The 17,554-nt window shown below is 36.9% G+C and overlaps 1 long non-coding RNA gene across 2 annotated transcripts; it reads right to left on the reverse strand.

The window, feature by feature from the left end:
- Positions 1-1,020: 1,020 nt before the first annotated feature.
- LOC128143444 (uncharacterized) lies at positions 1,021-17,279 on the reverse strand. 2 transcript variants are annotated; one of them, XR_008235756.1, is made up of 3 exons: positions 15,282-17,279; positions 11,867-11,942; positions 1,021-1,182 (listed from the first exon to the last, which is right to left on the reverse strand). It is a non-coding gene; the product is annotated as an uncharacterized LOC128143444 (long non-coding RNA). The 2 variants fall into 2 exon arrangements; XR_008235755.1 differs by lacking the exon at positions 1,021-1,182 and adding an exon at positions 5,885-10,673.
- Positions 17,280-17,554: the final 275 nt, after the last annotated feature.

Consider the following 17,554-nt stretch of genomic DNA (forward strand, 5'->3'; position numbering starts at 1 on the left):
TAAGACTCAATGCAGAGACAGTTCACTCAGTGAAGAGCTTGATGAATAGATAATGTTAGGAAGTTTAAATGTAAATGGCATAATCTCAATGTAATCAGAATATAAAATGCTTTTAAAAGAGCAGTTTGGAGCAAAGTGTGCTGATGCCTTTTTAAAATATGAACCAGGCAATAAAAACATAATTAAAATATATAATAATTTGAATGACATATCACAAGTCATTGGACTTGTGAAAATGCATTATCAGAAATCTCCTTTGTAATATTAATTGTGTAAATTACCAACTGATGCACAATTATATGTATTTTAATTCATCAAGATTTGGAATTCCTATTAACTAACACTGGAGTTTTTAAAGAAGGAGAATAAAGTGCCCAATTCTATTGAATTTCAATGGGATTTGTTCACTTGACCTCCTTTGGATATCAGTTATTGTTTAAAATCACAAACTTTTTTAAAAGGCATTAAACCTTGGGAGCTTTATGAACATTTGTTTCTGAATATTTTGATACCATTGAAATATTATGGGAGAGGAAGGAAGGGAGAAGAGAATAAAGAAGGAGAAAAGGATGTGGGGATAAAGGGCAATGGGGATAAGTACATAGGAGCAAACTTTTAAATAATAGATATTTGCCCATGATAAATATTATTATACTAAAAAAGGAACAACCACCACTGCTGAGGTCAATGATCTAGCTCTAGAAGTAACCGTGGTAACATCAAATTGTATGTGTGGGAATCGTAATGAACAGTTTCTCTTATTCTAATGTCAAATATGAATAGAACATCAGAGACTTGAAACAACTTGAACTTTAACCATTAAGAAGGAGATTGAATCATACTAAAATTAATATCTTTAAAAATTCTCTTTTAAAATGTGATAGAATTAATAAATTCTGTTAAGATCATTATATGTTTTATAAATAAAAAGTTTCATTTAAATGTGAAAGTCTGTTAAAATCTAAAAATTAGGAATTGCTGAGATTGTTGAAGTGAATTATATATGACACAAAGCCTTTTGATGTGGGATGCAGAAGGATTTATGCATATAGTTTTCCATGTGAGCTTGTTTTCAATGCTTCTGGTGGTTCAACCTCTTAGGAAGCCTTCTGGCAAAACTTCTGCTCCTTCAATAAGAAAGACTCTAACTTCTTGTCTCTTTTTCTTGTTCTTACTGTGACCCTGAAGAGATTGATGGGGGGAGGAAAAAAAACTTTATCCCTTGAGGTTTGCAGATACTGACATAAAGGTCTTTGTTTTGTTCCCAAAACAGTCTCTCAATATCACCCACGCATGCCCATATTTACTATTGTTTTCTTTAGGATCTCAAGCTTCATCTTAAAATAAACCCAAATGAAAATGGAAAAATACTTTCCATAAAGTTGCAAATATTTATAAAATGTTTATAGTTTCAAGAAGCTTGTTTCTGGATGATGAATATGTCTTCCATTTCTGTGCCAAAATGGAGTATCAAGAAAATAAATTTGTTTCCGGTCAACCTAAAGTATACATTAGTTTGAAGTCATACTGAAATGTTTTATACAAATAAAATATTCATTTCATGTTTTTAGCCATTTCAAAAATCTTCTTTGTTTTAAATCATATCCATTTATATGTAAAAAACGCAATTCCAAAATTTAAATTCCAGAAGACAAAAAATTTACTTTTAAGTAAAATATTCCAATACATGGAATATTAGTTCAAAAAATCCTAAACCAGTCCTTTTCAAAATCTTTCCTTAATTTTTTCCCAGTCAAGAAAGAGTTTAGCAAATGTAATTTGATTAAGTGATTTAGTTCACTATGAAACACCATTTGGAGGACTTTGCTGTTTGTTGAAGACATTCACTCAGTTTTCTTCATAATGTCAGCTAAAGGAAAATCAATGTTTACCCAATCATTCAAAGATTCTGTACAATGAAGAGTACTTTAATCCCTACACTTTATCTTTCTCTTTCCCACTGTTTTGCCTCTGGAGGTGACGAAAAAATAAAAAAGACAAAACTGGTTTAACTTTCTAAATAAAACTTAGTTTGGGAAAGTTAAATGTAAGAGTGAAAGCATTATGAAGGATGAAGGGAAAGGGGTGAAGATGAAGAGGGTTACAAGCATTCTCACTATAACATTACTCTGCTTCAAAATTTCTCCTGAAAGTTTATCTCTAGCACCTTGGTTTCCAGAGAGAAGAAGGAGGTGATGACAGAACATCATTACTAAAACAAGAAGTGCATTCATTTGTTGTGAAGTATGTTTGTGTGGGTATGTCCAGTCTTGTATATGCCATTTCATTATGATAAGAAATGCCATACTTTTCTCCATCCTGAACACACACACACACACACACACACCAACATCCCCCTCCTCCAAAACCTCCCAACAAACAAATTAAAACTGATGTAGTAGCAAAAATAACCCCAACCCCAACTGCCCCCCCCCCCAGATAAAATGGATCCTGAAAGTCAGTGGGCTTAAAGTAAGATTAAAAGAGAAAGAGAGTAAAGGAATGGAATTCATTTATTGAGATGAATATGCAGTGTAAGACACTAAAATGCAAAGAATGAAAACAAAGGTCAACAATACATCCTTTAAATTTTCTGACTTCTTAACTGGCAAAGATGCTCTATATCAATAAGGTTTTAAACAGTCAATAGCTACATAGTCTCCCACTTTCTATCATAGCTTCCACAATTTGTAATAAGAGGTTAAAAGATATGTTTGCTATTTGTGATACTCTGTGTTAGATTTCTCTGGTGCAATTTGTAACACCTTATTAAAATCTGTCTAGCAGCAATAAAGAGACAATTTAAAAAGTGATGATATTTTTAATGTTCCTCTTTAACAAAATAAAATTTGATATTAAGTAATAAGAAAGAATCTAATGTGAGTAAACAAGAAAAATCTCTGAAGATGTTTTCCTTCTGATGGATCTCAGATAAGGCACAGAGGAGAGAGGGGGCAATGGTGTATGGGGAAAAAATGTTACATAGTATTATCAAGGCTGCATTTTGATAGATGAGTAGGAACCATATGAACAACTTTATTCCTCACAAGATTCACAGAAATTTGTTTCAGTAATTGCCCATTGTCTTCAAAAGCCTCACAAGAAATATCCAAAGATCATTTTAAAATGCATTTGAGATTGTTTTGGAAGGCTGCCAGTACTCTGGCGTGCTGAAACTCAGCCTTTTATTGTCCCAGCAGCCAGGCAGTGCTGCAACACAGATGTTGTGGTGAAGAGAGAAGCATTCAAATGTAAGGAAATCGGCTCAGATTCTGCACAGGCAAAGAAGAAAGGTCCAGTCAATGGAAAATGTTCAGGTTAACAATGCCTTGATGAGGTTTTAGTAAAGTGGAGGGGAGAGTGCCTTGGAGGACATGCCACAGGCTGAGACATTTGTGTCTTTAGGAGAACTTCCTTGAATCTGGGACATAACGCAGAAGGACTAAGTTTATGAACTTCTTATAGTGAAGAAAGGAAAGGATACAGGGCAATATAATAATGAGAGATAAGGGAAAGAATGGGACCAAATGAAAGGATACGATTGCAGTATCCAATTACATGATCCTTTGGCATCAACGACTGCAGCTTTCACTGGTCCCAAATGCACACACTTCAGTTCCTATCTGCTGTTAAGTTGTATGTGAAAGGGGAAGGTGTCTTAGATCTTAATCAGCATTAGCAGCAGTATGACAGGCTATTTTTTTGCTTGACACTTCCGCTAATTCCTAGACTTGATAATAGCTTTCTTCCCCTATGACACAGAAAACTTTTAAAATGATTGACACTAAATGTTATTATACTGTTAGTGGACTCAGAATTAATTTTAATCAAATGCTGTAGAAATGCTTTACTTGTGTTTCCAATATGTTGTTACAGATTTTAGTGATATACCAAACTCGTAATTTATCGTTTACTGCATATGCCAATTGACACATTAATATTTGATATCTTCATAGCAAATGTAAAAATTAATATCAGATCTGAAACAATACTCCTTACAAATGTTAAATAAAGTATTTATGGGTTAAAAAAAAAAATCCCATCTTTGATAGGAAATGCTCTACAAGTCAAAAAGTGATCTGCCTCAGAGAGTGAAATAATGACTATTTAAATCTCTTCTGGATTCACTGGGCTGGATTTTTCATTCTGGTTAAAAGATGTTTAGTACAGGGTCAGTCAGCAACAGAAGCCAGTGGCTTTATTTTTTCTTTTGTTCAAAATCTGCTGGGATATGGACCAACATTTCATGAAGCTGTTCCAGCAGTGGGGGATCAGCAGAATGATTCACATGTGGCTCATTTTGGCTACATCTACTGTACAGATTCAGCAGAGAACACCACAAACGATTTCCCTATGCTATCTTCATACATCAGTTATCCTTACAGCCCTGTGGGGAAGGTAATTACGATTCTCTTCATGAGTCGCTTCTTTCTTTTCCTTTTCTTCTCTATATTTGTTATAGATCTGTGATCTCGGGATTCAAAAATCTCCACTGATTCCTTCCGTTTAATTTGTCTGCCTTTGCTCTACAAGAGGTGGGTTAATAAGACAGGGAGCAGCAGAAACAGTGAGACTTCATTTCCTACATGTGCTTATTGAAACTATTGCTACATTTGGGAGAAGAAGGGCTCTACCTGGTGTAGATTCTTTTTTGCCTAAACAGACGGGAACTTACCCTACAGCCTTTGTCTATGCTACAGAGGGCTCTGTTTTACCAAAAGTGGTGAAACTTGTAGGAACATAACATTTTTTGAAACCTCTGTTTCTCTGTTGACCTAGACGGAGACTGGCAAAGTTTCTAAAGATATCAAAAAGAAAATGCAGGTGAAAAGACAGAACTTGATCACCTAAACTGCTTGTCCCTGAGAAAATGAGCTGAAAAACATCTGCTACTTATTTTCACCATTGTTTAGGGCTTACAAATATTAATTAAATTCCTCTCTTACTCTCAATTACTTGCTACATTTCAAGGCTTTTTTTTTTAATTTTCCAAGTTCTCCCCTGTGAATAGAGTTTTCTGTAATATGAAAAATCAGTCAGGATTTTGGGTGTCTGAACTAACTTTTCAGGACAACCTTGACTCACTTTACTGTGGCTTTGACACAGTGCCAGCTGGAAATATTGAGGATACTTCAGTGAAAGTGATATTAAAATAAATGGCATATGGAAATTTTAAATTATATGACACTATTTTGCGTCGGTCTGAAATTTGAATTCTGTGATTTATCTATCTACATCCTAAAAACCTTCACTGTAGTAGTTACAGCCATCCAGAGGGGCACAAGTTGACTTAAATCTTACTATAAAGGTATAATAAAGTCTCCAAAAGGAGCATATATAATTTCTCTATTTTTGTATCAGTACAAATTTGCATCATAACATGCAAATTCTCAGCAGAGAGCTCACAGGCCTTTGGGACTTACTGTGGAATTTGTGAAAATAGTATTTCAAAAGAAAATTTTATGACAAAGGTGAGAAAAAGTAGCATTTAACTACTAGTCTGGGATGGTGTACACTGTGTACAAAAAGGCTCAGCATTTGAGAATAAGGCCAAATAGAAGCATGTCTCATTCACTATACATGACTTAAAGTTGCTGTCCTTTTGCAGACAAACATACTGTAGCATCTCACACTGCCTTCAAGTTCTAGGATGTTTAGTAAGAATTTACTGGAAATCATAGTTTTCTGGCATGTGAGGAGTAAGTTTCACCAGAAAAGAGGATAATGACTCTCAAAATACTCACCCCGGCCATTGATTTGGAATTGCTTGATTGATGAGTGCCTGATAAGCATCTGACTTTATATCAGTAATGATTTTTCAAAGATGTAGGTTAATGTATACAATTTCTGAGGTTGGGATTTTTATACAAAATTTTAAAAATATACGTATTTGGCATCATAATGATTCCTTACCCAGTTCAATGACAGGGATAAACTGTGTAGAGACAGGGATAAACCTTCCATGGAGAGCAGGCAGCAGAAGGGGGCAGTGGAATAGTTTCAGAAGTGTTTACTGACAGTAGGCACTGCTGGGTTGTAGGAATTCCAGGTCCGTGAACATATTTGAAGAAAAATACAAATCCTAAAGGTGATAGACTAAACTCTTACGGGCTGTCCAGCTTGTGCTCACTTCTCCCAGCACATCGTCTTAGTCTTTCCTCAGTTTTTCCAATCCAGCCTCCATCCAGACTCTGTCCCGCATGCTGTCTTGCAGTCATTTCTGTGTCTGATACTGCAAGGAACTGTTGGAAAGATCTTGGTCCCTAATCTTCCCTCTTATGCTTTGTAGGGCAAAGAGAGTTAAGGGTTAAGGTTGCCCTCAATATGTACAGGCAAGGATTTGTTCATAAGATTCTCCAATCTTATCTGATGTCCTTTCTATAAATGACACATTTTGGAGCTCATTTCCCTAAAATTATTCACCTGGGCTTTCATTCAATTGGCTGATGTGACTCTTCTAAACTGTACAATTTAGAAGAATCTTGAGTCTTCAAAGGGTAGACATTGGAAAAGTAGCTCTAGAGTCACAGAAGCTGCAGTAAATCTCTCCTCTTTAGTGCTTCCACATATGAGAATTTGCCAATATGTGGAATAGTTTTTCTAAATGGCAAGCTCAACTGTTCCTAAAGGTGCAGAGATTCAAATACAGATTTGAATTACTTTTGTTTGGATGTGGATTTGTTAAGGAGGTTTAGTACCATACGGTTAGACTAAAATATGATTTCTAATTTTACCTGTTAACAATTGTTATCTGACAATTATTTTCCCAAAGTGTTCTGTCCTGCTAAATATAGTAATATTCTCTTCCTAGCTATTGACAGTCACTTACTTTGCCCAAAACAGCTTATTTGAAAATTAGTCATGTTAAGTATAATTAAAACAAAGGTTGCAATATAATGTTGTTGGGGTTTTTTTTATTGTTTCTGAAGTAATTCATTAGAGAATCCTTCTCCAATAATATTTCCCTTTAAAGAGAAATCTCAGTAGACATTTTGAAGTAGAACTGAAGGACAAACATAACATATATGTTCATTTTATTTAAATAAAGTGTTTTCTGGTGGGAAAGTATCTGAGCAACAAGTCTGAAAGTTAATTAGGCAATTCTGTGGCAAAACATTTGGAGAATCTTAAAAAAAAATCCCTCTCTGGCATTTAGAAGACTGAATAAGAGCAGAGGGAATTTGTGGATTGTTGTCAAACTTTCAAAGTAGCATATTAGAACATTTAAAAGTCTTCTGACATTTGAAACTTTTAAGACCTATCCACCAGGGTTACTTGCTGTGGTAAGGAATACATTAACTAGAATAATCCTTAAAATAAATTATGATAGTCAGTTGAATTTGATTATAGTGACTGAATTAAAATAATTAATTCAAAGAAAATTTGCACTCCAGAATGCCAAGAGGAAACTCAGAATCACTATATTTCATGCAACAAAACTGAGTTTGCATAAATATACTACAACTTTACATAAGTAGAATATGAGGGAGAATGCAGGGAGAAAAACTATGGTTTAAAATACATTTTAAAATGCCTGCTCAGTTGATGGATCAAAGAACTGATGATGTTTAGCTCATCTGAAAGGCTTACTCAGATACTGAAATGCTAAACGTGAGGACATTTATATGATTCACACACCCAGACGAGCTGAATATTTGTCTAGATTCTAATGTAAATATTAGCAACAAAGTATGCTATCCTGATCACTTTCACCCACTTTGCCCTGCATTTCATGTGCCCGCATTTTAGATTGTAATCATCTTGGGAAAGGAACTGTCTAAACTGAATTGAATTGATACAGACCATTTCTGACAATGAAACAGGGTAGATCTTCTGAAACTCAGGGAGTGATTCACTAAAGAGTAGAGTATTTTTCAGGAAATATATGAGAAATAAAGTGTTAAGGCTAAACCATATTTTCACACACAGAATCCATCCATCATGTAGCCTCAGCCCCTTTACAAGTAGTGGTCCTTGAAAAGAGCACTGATGAACCATATTCTCAAATACCCACACTGAGTGAAAACGTGTCCATTGCCATTAGCTTCACTTGTGCTGCAGAGGGGCAAGGGACTCTGCTCTGTGCCAGGGAAGGAGAGAGGAATGAACTCTGCTTTATGTTAGGGAAAATGCTCTGTTCAATAAAATTTGCCTTGTATTACCCATCCATATGTATAACCTTCAATACTGCCGAATTAAATTTTTTTTGACAGATAACCTGTAGGTTAGTCACATGAAAATATGGCACTTACAAGAATTGCTCATTTTGCAAATATAAAACTTCTTAATAAAATCCAGTTACAGCTGTGACGTTTTAGTACTCTGTAAGTTCATACTGTAACACTTCAGTTCTCAGGAGCCTAGGAAAAAAAAAGCTAAGAAACTTTAATATTGCAATGTCATCTTACGAGATTAATATCCCATGAATTTTGGAGCACTTTCTGCTTCAGATTGGCTGGAAACTCACAGAGGCTTCAAACCTGACTATATGCTATTGCTAAATGTGGCTTGAGGCATGGGGGCATACATGAATTTAGAAAGCAGGGACAAAAAGACACTGTGTGTGTTTCTGAACCAGACGAAAGGTTTTGGTCAAGTAACTTACTGTTACATCTAAAGTAAACTCCAGGAAGTTAATAGTTCTGGGGTCTTATGATATTTATGGTGGGAAAATTTCTAGGCCGGTATGGTTCCAGATTTGGCTGATTTTTAAGAATTAATTTACTGGTTAGTTTTCTTAAATTTCTTTTGTAGTCAGAGGAAGGAGTGTTCTGTCGGAAGTAATTCAAAGGGTAATTCCTGTTTTCTCATTATAAATCAATGAATGGCACAGCCCATGAATGGGGCAATAGCCAGCTAAGATTTTGTAAAGGTGCATATGAAAAGCTTTTTTAAAAAAAATCTCCCTGTAACATTAAATAGTAGGGAGTAAAGTTAAGGTAGCAGGCTGAAGGATGTAAAGATCCTGTTCTGAGGATTGTAGCGTGGGTGCTTGACCCTGCAGAGCTGGTCAGAATTCCTGCAGTCTTTAGACAGTGAGAGAGGTTGGTTGTACTCAAATTCCTCTTACATGAAAATTCTCAACCCCTCTTGACTGTTGCACAGTAGGATCGAGCCTTAGCTTCTTGTTTGGTCATACCAGAGGAACATTCATCATATTGAGGTTGTGTGTGGGTTCACGAGCAATACCATAGGCAGGGTGATGTGGTTTGAATGGTAATGTAGTCTGACAACACATTATAAGTCAAACTTTATTAAGGTAGTAAGATGAGCAACAATGCACCCACAGGGTGACTCACCTGATCACTGATAGCAAATACAGGATCGTAAGTGATGCCTGGACTGTCAGGGACACTTAAGGTCCAGGTCATCTGGCAGCCACAGCCAATTGCACAAATGCCTTTTGAATGCAGGTAAGAGTTGTGCCACCCTGGCTCCACCAGTAGTAGTGTGATGTGAGAGAATCATACCTTACCTGGCAGTAGCGTGCCCTACACCTCGTTTTGGATGATGTGGGCAGCATCCTGCCTACATGTCAATGTTGGTCAAGGGGCAGGGTGTCAAGGGGCAGGGTGTCAATGTTTTAAACATATGTATATAATATAACTTCAGGTGGTGGTGTCTTACAGCTACCACACCAGAGGTGCAGAACTCCCTAAGCCCAGGTCCTAGCTGTCAGCTGCTTGTAGATGTTCCGCATGTACCCAGTGGGTGTAGCCATCTGTGTTAAGACAAATGGATCCTATCCCTTAGCTCCATCTCCTAAGAAACTAGACAGTATGTCTTTAGAGAACTGAACTCTCATGGCCATAAAGGAACAGAAAAGCTAATGAAAGGCTTAGTATGCATTCTGTTCAGCTTTCTGTATATAAATTAGGGCTCGTTTGTACACTGTCATGGATATGAGCATTACACAGGCTTGTGTTTCTCTTAGAACGTCAACTATGAAACTAGAAAATGAAACCTAGCATTCAGAGTCCCTGAAATGGCTTTCCAGCCATCTTTGTCTTATGTCTGGTAAAAAATTTTCATTTCTTTAATTTATACCTGAAATACTTAAATCTATCCCAAAGAAAACATTGCATTTTTATTTCCAGATCCTTTTCCAGATATCATAAAAAAAAACCCCAAACTTTAACTGCTCAGCCTACATTTGCTTCAGCAGCAAAGAGGCAGGCTTGGCAGTCTTTAAAGAAAAAGAAAGATTTACAATTTTTTTTGAAGGCTTTCAAGTTGTTATATAAAGTGCTTGGTAGATTAAATGGCTTTCTTGATTCATATGCTGATAGTAAGAGACTTCTTACACAGCTGCTGTGCTATCAATTGGTCTGACCCAGTTGTACTGCCAAATTCTCCTACAGTTCAGAACTTGCACTTTGGCTCTTCCTTATGGACTGAACTTCAGCAAAACTCACCCAAAACTGTAGGCAGTTTTCAGATAGTGACCCTTTACTGGTGTCTCTGTCTGTTCACAACTCTGAACCTTGAAAAGTAAACGAGCACTTGTGTTGACTCCCAGAATACACTGTCTTCATTAGCCGTGTCTTGCAGAATTGAATGTAACTCTCTTGAGTACCGTGGTTATGAATGCAGTGTTTGAATGACTTTAACAATCTTCGTTACTGTAAAATCAATGGACTTTTACACTGGAACTCTGTCCATTGCCACTTCATCTATAAGAAACAAAGCAAAAGGCAACAATCTGATCGTTTAAATCATTGTGTGAGGGTAAATGCTATTGAATAGGTGGTGTTGAGGGACAGCAGAGAGGCAGTAGGGAATAGAGGGGTTAGGGACACCTGACCCATCAGCTTCTCTTTTGCAAACATTTTTTTGTTCTGTGAATGTCTCCAGAGTTTCTTTCGTAAAGGATTCAGGACAGAGGAGGGCTAGTTCAGTCTTTGACCATAAACATGGCACTGTGTGGGTTTCCTCTGAGGCTCACGCTCTCAGCTTGGACATGTGGTAGCTACATCCCCCTCTCACCCTTTGCTGAGAGGTGGAGAATAACAGAATAAATGTCTTCTCTTCCCTATTTTAGGTAAGCGCTCCTCAAAGAGACAGGAATGCCAGCAAGGCCTCTGTGTACTTAAAACTATTACTTAAATAAAGCCAAGTGGATCTGCAGCACTGTTCTCTTTCAGACACTCTTCCATAGTCAGGCACGTGTTCCTACTTTGACACGGAGGAGCCTCTCAAAGCTTTGAACCTTTGCAGTGGCACATATGAGAAACAGCCGGTGCTGCTGCTACCTCTCAGCAGTAATTATACTGTCTGCAAAATCAGACAGATTGTGCTGCACAAGATACAGTTGGGTTGAATTTTCATACTTTATTTCAAAATCTGGAAAGCCATAATTTTTCTTTTAAACTAAAGGCTTGAGCTTTTAATATACTATAATATACCAGGAGCCCTAGGTATGGGTGTATCTTGCCAATACCTTTATCTGGTCACTTTTGGGTGGGCTTTTCCTTCAACTGGAAAGAAATTGTGACATCAAAATTGTCAAAGACCAGAGTACTCTGGGGCTGGATGATGCTGCAGGCCTAAAATGCTCACAAAACACCAAATACCGCATATCCTTCTCCTCATCTCTGTTACTGCTAGCTGAAAACAGCATCAAAACTTCTGTCAAGTGTTCGTAATGCCTTATCCTTTTTAAAACTGTCAAGCACATTCCACCCACAAGTAGTATAATCTGCTCCAACATCTTCATACTACTAGATTTTCTTGAAGTATTTCGCAATTAATAGATTTCTAAATCCATCCGGGATAATTGTTTATACCACAGAAACCATCTTAAAATATATACATAAAGTTGAATTGTCAGCATATACTGTGTTACAGAATGAATCATGTTATTTACCATTGCCCTATTCTTCTTTTCATAGTTCTGCTTCCCGCTGGTTTTCAGATAGCTTTTACATCCTTGCAATTGCCAACTGCAAACTGAAAATATATGCATATTGATATCACAGAAATAAGAACACAATTACATTAAAATCCAAGCTATTTTTATTGCTTATTCCTCTCTTTTCCTGGTGTATTACTTAAAAAGAAATATTTATGCTTTAGGCATAGTCAGGCATAAACAAACATGTTTATACATGTGTAAACATATGTGTCCTCTTGCAATAATTGTAAGAGGCTTTACAAGACCACAAACTTTGGGAAAAGAGGGAATCTCAGCAAGAAAATATGCAAAAATAACACTTTTTTGTTTCTGAGAAATTCACACAGTCCTGCAAAAGGAACTGGATAACTAACATGCTTTGGTTTTCATTTTTTTGATGGTGTTAGTACGGTTTTTCCTTGAATAAAAATTGGGTCACCTTCATTATTTGGTGATTGCATAAAAATTCCTAGTATATTTTTTTCTTCTCCACTGAATTACTGAGGCATATTATGGAAGTGACAGGAACACCCCTTGCAAAATAATGGTAATGAAAGTGAAATAAAGCTATTATTACTGCCTTCTCTTTTGCTTTTTTTCTCTCATCAGAAAAAAGCAGTATTATTTAGAGCACTGGTGAGCTGTTTGAAACAGCTCTAGAAAAACCTTTTGGCTTGCATGAATCACCATAGGTTTATCTTTCCTTTCATTTATTATAATCACCTCTTCCATAGCTCATTTTATTTGCTTGTTACTTAGCAATAAATCTAGTCCCAACCCAATGTTAAGCCCGGGTTTCCAGTCTCAAAGCATACAAAAAGTGGTCACTCTTTCTGAAAGAGGATTCTGAAGCTAAAGAAAAATTATTGGAGTGCCGTATTAACCTCATTCCTGTGCCTGATCTCACATTGAACATTGCCAGTCCTCCTTTAGAGCAACTTCGAACATAAAGTAAAAGCCTGCTTACTGAATGTCTGTACTCACTACATTTGTACAAGGCAGTATTTTTGTCTCCAGATCAGGAAGTTATCTGTCCTAAAACTTCATAGAAGGGTAAGAATAAATATGGGTAAATGAGGCATTGGTTAATTTATCCTGCATAGTAGCCACTAGTAGGGATTTATCAAGTGTTCTGGATGGAATCAAAGTTGCTGTTTCCTAGAATAATACTTTAAAGAGACTGGAGATAGAATGCTGCCTACTGTCAGTCAAGGATTCATTCCAGATGAACTTTATTGGCAGAGAAAGATAAAATTTTATCTTCATGCATGGTAAACTTAAATTGAGGTGCCTAAAACCACAAAATGAATTACACATCCAGGCATCACCTCAGTGCCAATTTAAGCAGCTAAGCTCAGTAATGACACTGTAAATGCATCATCTTCAGAGGAATCTAATTCATATATTCCCTTTCCAGCCATTTATTATGGTGTTCATGCATTTTACATTTCTGTATATTCTGTTCAAACCATAATATTTTCCTTCTAGTCTGTCAAAGGACATTTTAGACTTGTGTTGCAGTTCTGGTTTATACTCTTGCTTCGGTCCCTTAAGTTTAAATGCTTCTCTTGTGTGTTGAATAGGGTATTACAAACTAGACAGTAAAATGCAAAGCACAAACACTGTAAAATTCAACTAATTTTAATACTTAACTCTTTTCCTCCATAAAACCTGTTTTGTTGACTATAATAAACTTTTCCATTCTTAGTAGCTCTGTTTAAATTCTTAAGCCAAATTATCTGGAAAGCAGGTCTTCTGATGCATGAAAGAAATGACACTTTTCTAACTCATGCAATGGAAGAAGTCATTTAGCGTTCAAATACATCTAAGGTAGAAACTTCATGCCTACGTTTCAATAGTACTACTGGATCTGCTGGGCTGAAACACTGCACTCTTTTTCATCGGAAACGGTGTCTTTAATGACTAGGCTGAAGACGGAATGTTGGTCGTAAATGCTCAGTAAACGTTAATTGTTTTACATGATTTGGAACATGCTTAGTACATAATATTCATCCTTGCCATTTTAGACATTTCTTTTCATTTTTCTGCTCTCTCTCCTAATGTAATTAACATTAAGAAGATGTTTGTCAAGGATACAATTTTAAGGACACCTTCTACTGAAGAGGCCTCATTAAGAGCTTTTGAAATATAGAATACTAATGAAAGCCTCTTGTGGCAAGACATTTAGTTAAGGACCCACGCAGCTTAGGGTGTCTCAGTTTAAGATATTACTGCTAATGATGCAGACAGTCTCATTTAAGGAAGTATCAGTTCAGTGTGTTCTGGTGAACTCAGTTATGGCAATAAAGATGAGACCAAATAAAATCACGCATTCACAGGAAAAAAATACCTCAAAATAACCTAGTAGGAACATTTCTTCTTTACTTTTTTTTTCAAGAAATGAATTACAGAGAAAATAAAGTAATAACATCCATACACTGGGAAAGTATGCAAGTTTACAGTATCTGGTTTGAAATCCTGTTTACTCTGCTTTCAGGAAAATGCAGATCGGTTTAATGGAGTATAATTTCACTGTCATAAGACTAAGCTGTTAGCACTGCCTGTAGCATTTAAATCCTAAATGGCCCATGCCTCCTCATGACAGAGCAGTGCCCCAATGGGACACATGTGGTAGGTGTTTCTGGAAACTGTATTCTTGATACAGTCTTATTGGTTTTACATCTATAACTGGTCACTAGAACCACTGAAGAGTAGGGCTGTATGCCTACGGGGTTAAGGAAAAGGTAAATGAGGATTTTGAGGATGCTAGTGCTGCATAAATATGAGATAGCCATGCCTAAGTGCCATCTAATGTATTTCAGCCTTCCTTATCTGGCCGGCTTTCCAGCACTTCTGTGACCACTGTCGCTGTATCAAATGCTGTGTCACTGTACGCTTATCCTTTCTTTAACCTCTTTTCCAGGTGTTCACTGTCAGAAGTAGGGCACTGTCAGAGGCAGGAAAATAGAACAGATGGATCCTTCATCTGAGGGCATGGCTATCTCCTGTTATTTTCTTATGCCAGTATTCTTTTCTCCCTGTGCAACTCATGCTGTTACAGCCGTAGTCTCTCTTTATATAATGACCTCTGTTAAAGAGGCAGTGACTACAGGTAGTTACCTCAGATGGGGTCATTCCTTGCACACAGAGAATGAATGGACAGTGTTAAATACCATTTTGTTGTATCTGTTGGTTAATGCTGATGAGTGGCGAGCTTAAACAAACATTCTTCTTTTTTTGGAACATTTATTTCCATTATATAACACCTCAAGAACATTCCTTATTATACCTCGATGTTCTTTCAAGGTTTGTTTTTTTTTAATTTCTCAACCAATCTAGTACCTACATGCTGGCCAAATGATTCAGAGTCTTCAAAAAATATACTCACCTTGCTTCAAATGGAAACACTTCCTGTGGACTGAAATAGAAGAAAGCATGAGCAGAATGCTTTACTCTGGCATCACTGATAGACAGAAAATACTTTCCAAAAACCAGTGGTTTGTGAGAGGCTTGTCTAAACATATATATCTCATCATTGTACCTAATGATGACGCTCAGTTTCACAGGCATTCTTTTAACTGCTTTTTGTGCTGTCAGATAACAAGCATCAATTGTTCCACAGTCGTATTTAAGATATTTTTCTCTTTTTTAATGAGGCCAAAGCCAGGTCTGTTCTGTACTGTCAGAAAATCAATCCAGTATTTACATATACTTTCTTTAATAATAAAGTGTTCTCACCAGTGATGAAATACCCTGTAATATTTTGACTCTGTTTCTGGGCATCCTGCCTCTGGCCTGCTATCTGTCCTTCACTTTTTCCAAGTTCTTCTCATTCCAACTAAAAATGAATTCTAGTCAAGGGATGTTTGAGCAATTGAGGGAAAGGGAATAGAGGAAGCCTGAGAGACGGGTGTGCACTGAAAGTGCATGCACCGCTGTTAATGCTTGCATGACTCTCTTTCTAAAATATAACGGTCCCTGACTGCAAACATATTTCTGACTCTGTAATGTATAGTTAGTTATTTGTGGAGGCAGAAGTTCTCTGCCATTCTTGATCAGCCAGCAGGGGTCAAATTGAAGCTAACATATGCTGGGATTGAATGGTCACGCCTCAGTAGTGTCTCTCACTTCTTTTCCAGAAGGGCAGAAAGTTCAAGAGAAGTAAGAAATGTTAATGCTCCTTGCTGCCCCCAAACAGCCAAAATATAGTCCTCTTACTCATTAGCAGAAAATTCAGATGGGTTCCCAGATTAACTCAGGGCAATAAACATGCAAATTCAAGACTTAGAGCTATGGGAGTTTTTAAAACCAGGTTTGGCTTCTAGCTCTGGAAACAGACATCTGAAGCATTTGGGGTTCTGTCATCCCCAACATTCACAGAGAATTTGTGAATTAGGCATGTTTATCACTGTTCAGTTGTGATATTATGTACAGGGCAGTTGTATTCAGTTTCACGAAATTAGGTGGCCATTTAGAGCCAAATATGTTAGTCTATTTTATCATGTTAATAAATACAGAAACCCATTATCTACTGATTTATCATGGTGCTCACAGTTGTTCTATAGTTTATGACAACTTACTTATCAAATAAAACATGCATATTGTTTTCTATTTCTTTGTGCTCCCAGAATAGTGGTAAAACTATTTTGGGTAATAGGCTAGTAACAATAAGAGAGTTAGAGCTGGAGGGTTTCTGGAGTTTCCGGAGAGATGTATTTCAGCTTGAATCACAACAATCACCTGTGGCATAAACGTACTAATCTGACATTTACAGACTGTGTGGGTCATTTAAAAATTCTCCAAACCACCAAGGCACTGATATTTGAATAAACTGAAAAAAAGCACATAAAAAGATAAAAACCTTTGCATTTAAATGTCGACTTTTCTGAATGATTAATTTGCTCGTTTAATTACTACCTTTCTGTAGAGATCTTTTAATCAGTGCTTGCCCCTTAATTTTGAAAAGTGTGTGTCTGTAGCACCGTCGTTTCCATGCTTTCTGAACAGCCTGGCCATTGGTTGTAACCGTGCTTTCCTAGGAGCAATAGTCTCACTGTGACTTGAGCCAAGCCATACGCTTTGGGGAAGGGTTACGTAGTGATTTAGTTGTCTAAATTTACTTTTCTCAACTCACTTACTGTGTTTTTTTGTGGTGGGAAAGGGGATGGCTTATCACTTCATGCATGAGCTCCTTTCCTATAGCTGCCAGCTTTAATCTGATCTGCTCGTTTTCCTCAGGTACTCATGCTCACAGGGAACATGCATCGGCAGAAACTCTTTCCTTAACTGACTTACAATGCAGCCATCCTCTCCAGGACCAAAGACTCTGCCCTCTCTCACCTGTTGCTATCCACAAGGTGTGGTAAGAGATCTGCTTGACATAAATAAACCAGTTTCGTCTCCCATCCTAGCTATATCGCAGGTGGGCACAATCTGAAAGATTCAAAAATAAATGGTGCTATTTTGCAGCAGCTCTTTGGTGTTTCCACGTGAGTACTTCTGGCTGTATTACAGTTCACTGGATTTTGCAAACACAATCAAGTCTTGTTTCCCTAGACATTTTGCTGCTGTGCAGCAATTGTATGCTATATCACATCGCTCATTTGTCCTTTACTGCCTGTACGTGCCTAGGGAGCAGTAGATCTACCTGGTCTTTTGCAG

Source organism: Harpia harpyja, chromosome 6 (genome assembly GCF_026419915.1).
Source record: "Harpia harpyja isolate bHarHar1 chromosome 6, bHarHar1 primary haplotype, whole genome shotgun sequence".
Classification (NCBI taxonomy): Eukaryota; Metazoa; Chordata; class Aves; order Accipitriformes; family Accipitridae; genus Harpia; species Harpia harpyja.